A 12,640-nucleotide genomic window follows, 5' to 3' on the forward strand; every position below is an offset into this window, starting at 1 on the left:
ATACAAAATTGGCTTTGCAGCAGGAGACAGAGAATGGTAATGAAGAGTTGTTTTTTTCGGACCAGAGGCCTGTGAACAGCGGTGTTCCATATGGATCGATGCTGGGTCCACTTTTCTTTGTTATTTATATAAATGATTTAGATGAAAATATAGGAGGCATGTTTAGTACGTTTACACATGATACCAAAGTTGGTGGCATAATGGACAGTGAAGACAGTTATCTAAGATTACAAAGAGATCTTGATCAGTTGGTCAGTGGGCTAAGAAGTGGCAGATGGAATTTAATTTGGATAAATGCATCGTATTGCATTTTGGTGAAACAAACAAGGGCAGAACTTATACAATTAATGGTAGGGCCCTGGGCAGTATTGCAGAACAGAGAGACCGAGAGGTTCAAGGAGATAATTCTTTGAAATTTGTATCACATGTAGACAGCGTGGTTAAGAAAGCGTCTAGCATGCATGCTTTCATTGTCCAGACCTTTGAGTATAGGAGTTGGGACATCGTGTTGAGGTTGTACAGGATATTGGTGAGGCTTCTTCTGGAGTACTGTGTGCAGTCCTGGTCACCCTGTTACAGGAAGGATATTACTAAGCTGGAGAGGGTTCAGAAAAGATTTACCAGGATGTTGTTGGGAATGGAGATTTTAAGTTACAAGGGGAGGCTGAATAGGCTGGTACATTTTTCACTGGAGTGTAGGAGGTTGAGGGGTGAGGTTAATTAGGCTTATAAAATCATGTGGGATATAGATAAGGTGAATGGCAGGTGTATTTTCCATAGGATGGAGGATTTCAAGACTAGGGTCAAATTTTTACGGTGAGAGGAGAAAGTTGTAAAAAAGACATGAGGAGCAATTTTTTTTACACAGACTGGTTTGTGTGTGAAATGAACTTCCAGAGAAATGTGGATGCAGTTACAACATTTAAAATACGTTTGGATAATTACGTGAATAGGAAATGTTTGGAGGGATATGGGCCAAGAGCAGGCAGGTGGGACAAGTTTAGTTTGGGGTTATGGTCAGCATGCACTGGTTGGACCAAAGGTTCTGTGCTGTATGAATCTATGACCTTATAATGAAGAAATCAGGACAGTCACCAGGTAATTACCACTTAGATGGCGTACAACTGCAACAGTTCAAGAAAATCCAACCTGTTTTATGCTACTAGAGTTGAAAACTCAACTCCTCCATTGCAGCAGTGTAATGCTGTGGCAGGTATCATCTCCATGACATACCAGAGCACTTTGATAACCAGCCACACGACATGTATTCCTCAGATGCTCACAAATGTCAAAATCAACAACACCTGGTTCCATTCCAAGGTATATACATTTTTAACACGGACACACATCTTTATTGTTGTTGGGGCAGTTCCCTACCTAACAACATGGACTACATCAATTTGAGGACAAGTTAGCAGCAGCAGTGCAATTTTGCAAATAAAGTCAAAGGTCGAGAACAAAAAAAGGAAAAACGAGGACAATAAATGCTGTGCTCCTGACAATTTCACAATGTTTTGAAGTCGAATATTACTCAAGGCATTTATAGTCACCATTGTTTGATGAAGTCAACAGTGTTATGAAGTACTCCCCACTTGCCTAGATGAGTGCAGCTCCAACAACTGTCAAGAAACTTGACAACATGCAGGACAAAACAGCCAATTTGATTGGCGTTACATCCACAAACATTGACTCCCTTCACTGTAGGAATTCACCATGTCTCCTTAAACAGCACCTTCCAAATCCATCTAGAAGGACAAGGGCAGCAGGTACATGGAACACCGCCACCTGGAAATTCCTCTCCAAGCCACTCACCATCCTGACTTAAACTGTCATTGTTCCTTCAGTGTCATAGGGTCAAAATCCTGGAACTCCCTCCCCAAGGCATTGTGGATCTACCTACAGCACATGGACTGCAGAAGTTCAAGAAGGCAGCTTACCACCACTTTCAACAAGGGCAACTAGGGACAGGTAATAAATGTTAGCCCAGCAAGCAATGCCCATATTCCATGAATGAATAAAAAAAATTCAGGGCTTGAAAAACTGCCCGTTTGCTAAGCTGGTATGGTCAATATGGCATTAAAACCTTACCACACCAAAAATAATTGACTGTTCTCCAGCGCCTCCACTCTCCTTTCAAAAATCGCACCCTCATAAACTTATTTACCTTTTGCTAGAAAAAAGCAATGTAATGGCACATGCTGCTTCACAAGGATGAATCCAAGAATCAAGGTTATGCTGTAGTCTCCCTCACCACGACTCCCTTTGATCATGATAGCTCCACTGGTAATGTGTAATTGCAAAAATAAGCCTGAATGTTTTGTCTAACATCAATGTGATCGATAAACTAAATCTATAGAAAACACAAAACCTCATGGTCATTGGTCAGTGGCATGTGATCTTTTGCCTATCAACTAGCCACATTATTGTACGGGAGCAAATTACGCATCATCCTGAACTGGTCAAATTTTGTTGGTCTTCATTCACCACTGTGTCAATATCCAGGACTTAACTAATACCTCTGTGGAAGGATCATCAAAGTAGAATGGATACAGTCCAGAAGGAGGTCTTCTACCTATCGAGTCCATGACAGCTCTCTGTGGACAATCCAGTCTGTTCCACTTCACAACCTATTCCTGTAGCCTTGTGGGTCTATTTCCGTCAGTAGCAGCTTCTGCAATAAACCAGCTTTTCCAAACATCAAGTGTTTGTGAGGAGTGGGGAAGGAGAAGTAGGAGCAGAGGGTAGGAGGAAGATGTTGAAGAATTGAGGGGAAGACCTGACTGGTTATTTCTTGTCAATACTCGACAATAAGAATGACAGAATTGGACCAGGTATTAGCCAACAGTTTCTTTGCCCCATCTTCTCCTGAACTAGCAAATGCTCCTGCAGTACAGAACAGAGCCACTGGCAGGCTCACTGGTTACAAAGTGCATACGTTTTATGATTTCACTATAACTTTTGGACTCCAGTGTTAAAGTTGCCATTTTAAGAGTACTGTCCCTTTAAGATACTCAGCATGCAGTTGAGCCAAGTACCAGGATATCATCATATGACCAAAGGCCATGTCCATCCTGCGTTGTAGCATCCTATACAAAGACAGTGTATAGAAATTGCCAGCACTGTCTGTGCTAATTTGGCTGTAAATTAGTTCACAAGAGATCTTCAAGCAAAAGGAATCCATGTACTTCATTTGTGTAACACATGGAGAGCACAAGCAATTTCCATAGTTCAACTCACCACCACCTTTTCAAGGGCAGCTAGAGATAGACAATAAATGTCAGCTTAGCTATAAATGACCACGTCTTGAAAATGAATAATAGATAAATAAATCAGAAACATAGAGAAACCATTACAAAGATAAATTATGCAGAAAAGAAAGGCTTTAATTCATTATGTATAAAGATATTTTGCAGAGATTTAAGGGAATTCCTATCTTGGACTATGTTATTCATCTCTCAGTTTTTTTGGCTTATAAATTCTTTGTGTATGTTTGAATATGAACATAAATTAAGTTTGCTAATTGATTTAATTGGCAGCCACTATTCATAGCTAGGAAAGTTATTCAGGTTGCCCAAATTTCATTTAATTTAAAAGAAAAAATATGCAGATTATAAAGTCAATCATGGCAATTACAGTTCATTATACCTGTGTTGCAGCTGTCACAATGAATACAGTCTGAAATTACATTAGACTTGCACCTTTCTTAATTTCATTATGTACCCTTCATATCATTACCCTTCAGCTTGGCTTTACAAATAGAAGCATGGAGCACAAAAGCTGGGTGGTTTCATTAAACCTTGACAAATCATTAGCAAAGCCTCAGCAAGAAACATTGTGCGCTACACTTTCAGGAAACATGTTGAAGCTGTGTCAAGCGAGCAGAGGCGATTCACTAGATTTGTAATAGAGCTGTAAGGCTTCAGTCACGTAGAAAGGCTGGAGAAGCTGGAATTATTCTTACTGCAGAGAGGGTTAAGGGGGACCGTTTTCAAAATTAACTAGCTTTTGCTTAGAGTTGGCATAGGGAAAACCTCTCTGCTGAAAGATCAGTAATTGGGGTGGGGTGGCAGATAATTGGCAAAAATGGCACAAGATGCGACTTTTTTTTAAAAATGCAGTTTATTTTTATGGTCTGAGATACACACCTGAAATGGCAGTGGTAACAAACTTGGTAACTTTCGAAAGGAAATTGGAAGAGGAAAACAGTTCATTGTTGAGAAGAGCAGGGTAGTAGTACTAATTGATCTCCCTTTTGGAATGCTAGCACAGACATGCATTGTAATGTTCTGGGTGAAATATCTTGTAGTTTAACTTGGAGGGAGAAGAGAAAACAATTCTATGCACCCTATTAGTTCACTTTCTTAAATATATAAAAAGTCAAGAGTGACTTATCAAATTTAAATCCCACACAGAATATAATTCTCTCAGGAAAGCGGCACATAATTTAACGTGGATTTTGCTGCTTTGGTATAATTGCTGTCACTTGTCCCCAATCTGGGTTCTTGCAGAATTCCTGATGTCAGCACTATACCTGCAGGTTCAATGGTGATACTGTCGACGGATGCTATGAGGTATACAGACACTCCACTGTTTCCAGTATTGTCCATATCTGCTTTCCCATTGAAGTCCATCCAGCTTCCACCTCTCAAGATCTGCAACTACCAAGAAGATGTTTGTCAGAATGGGGTTACTTGTCATGACATCTGGTCGACCAGCGGTGCTGCATCTTTGCAGTGTGACTGCCCTCTACATTTTGCTGGTGATTTCTGTGAGAAATGTAACTTCCTGTGACAAAGAGCTGCTCTGTAGTCTCACTGAGAATGATATTCTCAATAGGAAGGTTTCTCTCATTTCTTCTTGCTCTGCTGATTCTCCTTGACTGTGCATAAAATGATTTCCATGATGCCTTAATGACCAAGAGATTGAGAACCACAACTGGTACAATCCCACCACAAATCCAGCAACTTTATTATGAAAACACTTTCTTCTAGTCAAAGATAAGATTGCTAAGCATATGATGTTGCATTTTTGCATCTGAATATGAGAACCATTCCCAACTAGTCCATTGTCTTGACCAGAAAATAAATTGTGTTTCTTTCACAGCTGGTGCAAGCACATCAAACTTGAACAAAAAGCCAAGTGATACATGACCTGTCAGCCTACATTTGTGCTTGTAAAGAAAATATCTTGCGTTTATATGATACCTTCCACAACCTCAAGTTGACCCAATGCACCTCAAAGCCAATCATGTACTCCTGAGTTGGAGTCACTGTTGTATAACAACAAATGTAACATATATAACAGAAAATATAATGGGTGCACAGCAACATCCCACATATAGCAATGTAACAATGACCAAATAACTGCTTTTAGGGATTTTGGTTGAGAGATAACTATTTCCTCAGAGACTAAGAAGATCTTCCAAATTCTTCTTCTAAACAATGCTATGAGATCTTTCACTGCCATCTGAATAAGTAAATAGCATTTTTGTTTAATTTGCCACCCAAAAGACAATTCAACATTCCCTTCTGACTCCAAGGTCTGAATATAACCTACTGAGCTTAGCTGACACTTGAGCAGATTGAAAAACTATTGAGTAAATAATTGCTGTAGTGACAATGTCATCACATTGCTAGCTGCAACTGCTATTACAAAATTTTAGATTGTTGTGACTAAATATAGTCTAAATACTTATAGCTTTCATAAAAACATAAAATTAAAACACACTACATGCCATTTTCATCAAGGTGGCATTATGCAAAATTGGATGAGAACCTCTCTCCACCACATCCTTCCTCCCTATTTGCCTTTCTATTCTCTTCTGTCTGATAGCATGTTCATTTTTGCAGTAAATCTAAACAAATCTTAAGACATTCATACAATGCTTTCTGGACAGTCATTTGACTTACTGAAACAATTTCTTGGAGTGAAGTACTTGCATTTGAGTGTTTCAGAAATTCACAAACATCAGAGGAAAAAGAATTACCTGGGCAGTGACACAGCAGAGTTTAGATCCCATAATCTAGAATTAAATTCTCAGTGGAGGGCTAAGGGAGCATTGCACTGTGACAGATGAGATGTCAAACTGAAGTCAAGCCCTCAGTTGGATCCAAACATTTCCCACACGCCATCTTGTAAAGCTGAGGAGTTGTCTCTGCAATGTCTTGGCCAAAAATCCATCACTGAACCAGCAGCCCTAATGAACAATAGAAGATCAGGTCATTGTGGGTTCTTGCAGTGCATGCATTATTTGCCACATTTCTTACATTACAAAACTGATCATCCTTCAAAAATACTTTACCTTGGGAAAATCCTGTGGTCCTGAAAGATGCCATTTTAAATTTGATTTTTTTTTCCCTTCTAAACCAGCTCCTGATACAGTTAATCAAGGTTCCACTGAAGAGTGAATATCCATTCTAAACTAATTAAGGGTGTGAGATCAAAAGTAAGAGCTTGAGAATTTTGGAGCTTCCTCGTTGTTCTGTTATGTAAAGGAACCTAAATGTCCTTCGCAACAAGTCACTGGAGGCTAACATGCGAGTGCAACAAACTTTTAAGAAGGCTGATGGAATGTGAGCTTTCTTGCAAGAGTATTTTAATACAGGAGCAGTGAAGGTTTGCTTCAGTTTTGTAAGAGCTTGATTAGACCACACCTAGAGTACTGTGTGTAGTTTTGGTCTCCTTATCTGAGGAAAGCTATCACTGCCGTAGAGGGAGTGTGGTAAAAGTTCAGCAGACTTGTTCCAGGGATGACAGAACTGTCTTCTGAAGAGATTGGGAAAACTGAGCATGTATTCTGTACAGTTTCAAAGAATGAGAGATAATCTCGATGAAACTCACCACACTTAAAGGGGTAGACAGAGTAGATGCAAGTAAGATATTTCCTCTAGAACCAGACAGCAAAATTTAAAATAAGTGGAGTGCTGCTTAGGTCTGAGATAAGGAAAATATTTTTCACTTTGGGTCATGAAACTTTGGAATTATCTACTGTAGAAGGCTGTGGAAGGTCAGTCTTTGAGTAAGTTTAAGATTGAGATCGATAGATTTCTGATTAATACTGGTATAGAGGGATATAAGGGTGGAGTGAGTAGAAAGCATAGAACTGTGTTCGATCAGCTGTGATAAAATTGATTGGCGAGACAGGCTTGCTGGACTGACTAGCCTGTCCTGTTCCTATATGATGCCTTTACAAATGCTATAGAGCTTCAAAGACTAGTGTAAAAGAAAGAAATAAAGAATTTACAGTGAAGCCCAAGTCAATTAGCACTACTTAAATGTACTTTGGCTTTTTTTCTATAATTCAAGCTGCCATCATATTAATGACTGATAAAGAATGTGCAGTTGAGAGTCCATTTGGAAAATTAGTCAAGTTTCTGAAGCTGACACAACTTGCCCATCAGAACGTAAGACTTCGGCACAAGAGTAGGCCATTTTCCTTTCAAGCCTCCTATCTCATTCAATACAATCATGTCTGATCTGGTTGTGGTCTCAGCTTCACTTCCCTGTCTGCAACCCCACTCCTCCACAAACTATTGACTCTTTTGTCTATCAAAAATATCTCTCGCACAGTCATGAATCAATTCAAATCCTAGCCTCTACTGTTCTCTGGAGAATATAATTTCACAGATTAATCTGAGAGAGACAAATTCTCCTCATCTCCACCTTAAAAGGGACACCTCTTATTCCTACAATGTGTCCCTTTCATTCCAGGCTTCCCGACAAAGGAAAACATCCACTTCGTTTCCAATCTATCAAACCTGCTCAAGATTTTACATCTTTCGATTAGCTCCACTCCCATCCTTCTAAATTCCATTCATTAAAGGGCCAACCTGGCCAACTTTCCTTAATAAAAGAAGCCCTTCATCCTAGGAAGGAGTCGAATGAACATTCTACAAATTGTTTTGCATGTCGTTGTAAGCAGGATGGCTGAGTTTAGCCCCTTCATTCTCTGAGGTATAGGAGTTGATTTCTGCCGTGTAGAGCTGGTGATCAGGAATTCACCAAAGACAAACATAGAAATTGCTGGAAAAGCTCAACAGGTCTGGCAGCATCTGTGGAGAGAAATCAAAGTTAACATTTTGGGTCGAGTGACCCTTGTTCTAAGGAAGGTTAACTTTGATTACCCTCCACAGATGCTGCCAGACCTGTTGAGCTTTTCTAACAATTTCATTTTTGTCTTTTATTCACAGCATTCGCCGTCCTTTCAGGTTTATTTACGAATTCACCAAAGATCCTTAGACAGCACTTTCCAAACCCAAGACAGCTTCCATCCAGAAGGACAAGGTCAGCAGATACATGGGAATGCCATCACCTGAAAGTTCCCCTCCAGCCACTTACCATCCTGACTTGGAAATATATCACCATTTCTTCAGTGTACTGGGATATCCTTTTTAACAGTATTGCGGGTCTATCTGCAAAACATGGACCACATAAATTCAAGAAGGCAGTTCATTGCCACCTTCTCAAGGACAACTAAGGGTGGTCAATAAAAGCTGGCCCAACCAGAGAGGCCTGCTCCCCATGAGTAACAATTTAAAACTCCTTTAGTGTCAGGCTTGTGTCTTCCATTGGTTCTTGCTGAACCATTGGTGCCAGTCATCCATATGAATAATGTTTTCTGGGCTTGCTTCAATCTCTGTTTTCTTTGTCTCCGACTCTTTAAGAGTTATGTATCCCATTTGTCTTTTCCTGTTCCTATCTGGTATAGGGCATTCAGACACATGAGGTCGGTTTTCCTGTCAAATATGGGGAATCGGTTACAGGACTAATCCTCCTTAGCCCCTCCTCCCACCCTATCTTCTGCAACAAGAAACAATTTTGTCCTAGCTACCATAAGGTCTAAAGAAGGGTTGCTGGACCCTAAAGTCTAACTCTGATTTCTCTCCACAGATGCTGCCAGACCTGCTCAGATTTTCTCGTAATTTCAGTTTTTGTTTCTGATTACTGGCATCTGACTAATCCCACTGTCACAAATTCAGAAGTGCAGGGAGGCAAAGTGGAGAGGTCACATGTTCCAACAAACTCAAGACCTGGTGTTCTGAGATAATCAGCAGGCTTACCTTCTGCATTTACTTAGCTTCATCCAGATGTAGACAAGTGAATCTTCTTCTAACTTCCACTAAAAGAAAAAGAAGTGGATTTTAACAGAATAAGTCAAGGTTAAACTATCTCTGCTACTCTAGCTACAGATCTTGCTTGCTGGTCAGGTTCAACACCTCCTGTTTTTCAATCTTACTGTCAAAGAGAAGCTTCTTTGATCAGAGCAACATGTGGATTAGATGTTTTTACTTGTATCCTTTGATAAATGTTGAATTTCTGTCAATATCATTGAACCATTAAAACTTGATCTTGCCTGAGCAGGCTAGACACCAGGTCTACATTTTACTAGCAGTTTGCATATCACTATCTTCGATTTCTCAAAATGTCCACCTTGGCTAAGTGACTGCCATTCTCGTATCAGCATGACAATCTTGTAAGGTTCATGCCAGAGATCTGAGTACTGAACCTCAAGCTGTCATGTCTACGCAGTGTTGAGCAAGTACTATATAATTGATGATGATGTCTTTTTATTGGGATGTTAATCCAAAATGCCATCTAATCTCTCAGATGAACATAAAATGTCCCGCTACACTGTTCTGAGAAGAGCAGAGAAGCTCTCCCTGATGATCTACTCAACAATACTTGACTTGCTGCTAAAACAGGAAATCTTGTCATATATTTAATGCTGTTTTGGGGGTCTACTTTATTGCATGTTGTTTGTTGTGTATCCAACATTGCTGCAGTGACTATATTTCAAAATGAATTTTGTTGTCAGCAAAGTGCTTTGAGATGGTAATGATAGTGGATTATCGGTTTTCAACCTCCATTATCAAATTTTAATAACTCAGATTTTCCTGGTCTATAATGGTTTTAATTAGGAAGAAACATAGGCCTAAACTGGCTACATCAGCCGTCTGGCTGCAGGTTGAGGGAAGTTAAGGAAACCAATGTGTAATAAACAAAATTATCTGAACTGAAACTACCATTTTAGCTGAAAACATTGAAACCACTTAACAGAGTCAAACATCAAGAAATGCACGTGTTCTGTTTTAACTTATACATTTATGAGAAGTGGTACATATTATACATGAAAGATTGCCTGCAACTACCTAGATTGAAAAGCCAATGGAGCTGGACTCAGGAATACATAAATGAATTATATTTATTTTGGGGCAGTATGGTGGCTCAGTAATTAGCACTGTTGCCTTTCAGCACCACAGATATGGGTTCAGTTCTAGCCTTGGGTGACTGTCTGTGTGGAATTTGCACGATTTCCATTTGTCTGCATGGGTTTACACTAGGTGATCCACTTTCCTCCTGCAATCCAAAGATGCACAGGTCAGGTGGATTAGCCATGCTAACTCACCCTATAGTATCTAGGGAAGTGCAGGCTAGGTGGATTAGCCATGGTAAATGCACAGATAACATGGCTGCTGGGTCTGGGTGGAATGCTGTGTGGAGGGTCGGTGCAGATACAATGGGCCGAAAGGCCTCTTTCGGCACTAATTCTATGATTTTTCTAGCTGCCTGATAGAGCAGCAGACAGAAAGAGAAAGAAAATGGATTAGTAACAGCAAGGATTGAAAGACTGACTATTTCCTGTTTCATTCTCATCATTTCAAAAACCAACACAGGCCATAAAACAAGTCGTAGGAATATCCATTCACCAGGAATTCAAAGATTCTACAGATGTTGCTATTGCTGAGAGTACAAGGTATAAACTAATTAGCCACGGTCTTACATTTAACTATAATATCACAATGTACTGTGCTGTGCTGTGCTATGTTGTATGTTCTATGGCTCTGAAACAATTTCTGCAAATTAGAAAGTTATCTTTCTGCCATACCAATCTGTCTTTTTTTAAACTTTATACTTCTGTTTGTATGTGTGTGTCTGATGTTGCATTTTATTATTTTTCTTGGGATTAATAAGTAACAAAATCCTTCTTTCTCTCACTTATGAAATCCATGTAATTGCCTCCTTAATTTTGACTAGTACTACTACTGTAGCTGTTTGCTTAGAAGAATTTTAGAAGCCGTTATGGCAACTGACCAAAAGGGTTAGAAAGATTAGAAGTCGATTCACTCCACCTCATCTGGTTGTAACAGGACATCCTGTAACAAAAGAAATAGATGCCACCTTTTATTTTCCAGGAGGTTTTACACAAAGATGTGAAAATGCGATGTCTTTATCCTACTGAGTATTATTCCAACTGGCTTCAATTTTCAAATGGCTCTATGTGTTGTAATGGCTACAAGGAATTGTAATAATGAAAAAATGTATGCCAGTGATAGGATAATGAGGATAATGATGTAAACTTCAGCTCAACAGTCATATGATGTTGAGACTCTAAGAAGTGAAGAATAGAAGAGCTGTTCTGGAGAATTGGAATAGATTGTACAGAAAAAGTCTTTCTGGGAGTCAAATGCTCTTCAATAAGGCAGAGACAGAAATACAGCAAACTCAGTTTGGAGCACTTGAATTCTGAGGAAGGGCTCTGGACCCGAAACGTTAACTCTGAGTTTTTCTTCACAGATGCTGCCAGACCTGTTGAGCTTTTCCAGCAACTTCAGTTTTTGTTTCAGATTGGAGCAGTCTAGTTTAGGAGAGCAGCCAATAAAGTGCAGGAGCAACACCACACCCAGACCAGTCGACCAGAGGATAGAACAACATAGGAATGTATCCATGTTCTGAGAGAAACCCTAAGCAGTTCAAACCAGAAATGTCTGCCTGTGCACAGAAGCCTTCAGAGTGTCACCACTGTTAACACCCCCTGTTTTGATCAGCTTTGACAACCTGATTAGCTGCCTGCCAACATTCAGATCAATAGCTGTGTCCCAAATTGAGTGTTTAGCCTTTAAACAAAAACTCTATTTTGACTGTATTTTCGGAGGGTCCAGGGGAACATTATCTGCAAATCTCTAAGGAACCCTGGGACAATTGGCATGGAACAATTCCTTTGTGATCTTCATCATCAACAACATTGGCATGATGGAGTCTGTGTTGATCATGTTAAAAGACAACACCTAGATAAAGGAGGGAGTCTGTTTCACTCGTGAGAGCTTTAGATTATGGTTTATGAACATGCAAGCTATGGGAGGCCACTCTGAACATTATTTACCTGTCTTTGTTGGATCACCCCTAATACTCTGTGTAACGAAATTAGATTAATCTTATTGAACCAAACACAAATATGAATCCATCAGTTCTACTTGCAGAGCTTTGTGAATAATTTTACATATTAACTGTTCAGACTTAAGGGACAGAATAAGATAGGGAGCTGACTCTGTCCTTGTTTCCAAAAAGCCTGATAGGTTTTTTTTGCATTTCTGAGGCCAGCAACTTAACCAGCGGGGTGAAAACAATATTGATCTTATCACTAAGTGACCTTTCAGTTCCACAGCAGTTCTAATTGGGGCTTGCTGATAAAGTACTGAAATAACTGTCTTGATTTTCTGGAAGAAATTAATGTGCTTCAAAAGCACTGAAGTAGTCATTTCTAGTGCACTTATTATGCAGCAACTCTTCACAAAGCACAAACGACTTCTGATATGGTCAGGAACAGGAGAAAACATTCATTAAATATCTGTTTGCTTATAAT

This window comes from Rhincodon typus, chromosome 5 (genome assembly GCF_021869965.1).
Source record: "Rhincodon typus isolate 14 chromosome 5, sRhiTyp1.1, whole genome shotgun sequence".
Taxonomy (NCBI): Eukaryota; Metazoa; Chordata; class Chondrichthyes; order Orectolobiformes; family Rhincodontidae; genus Rhincodon; species Rhincodon typus.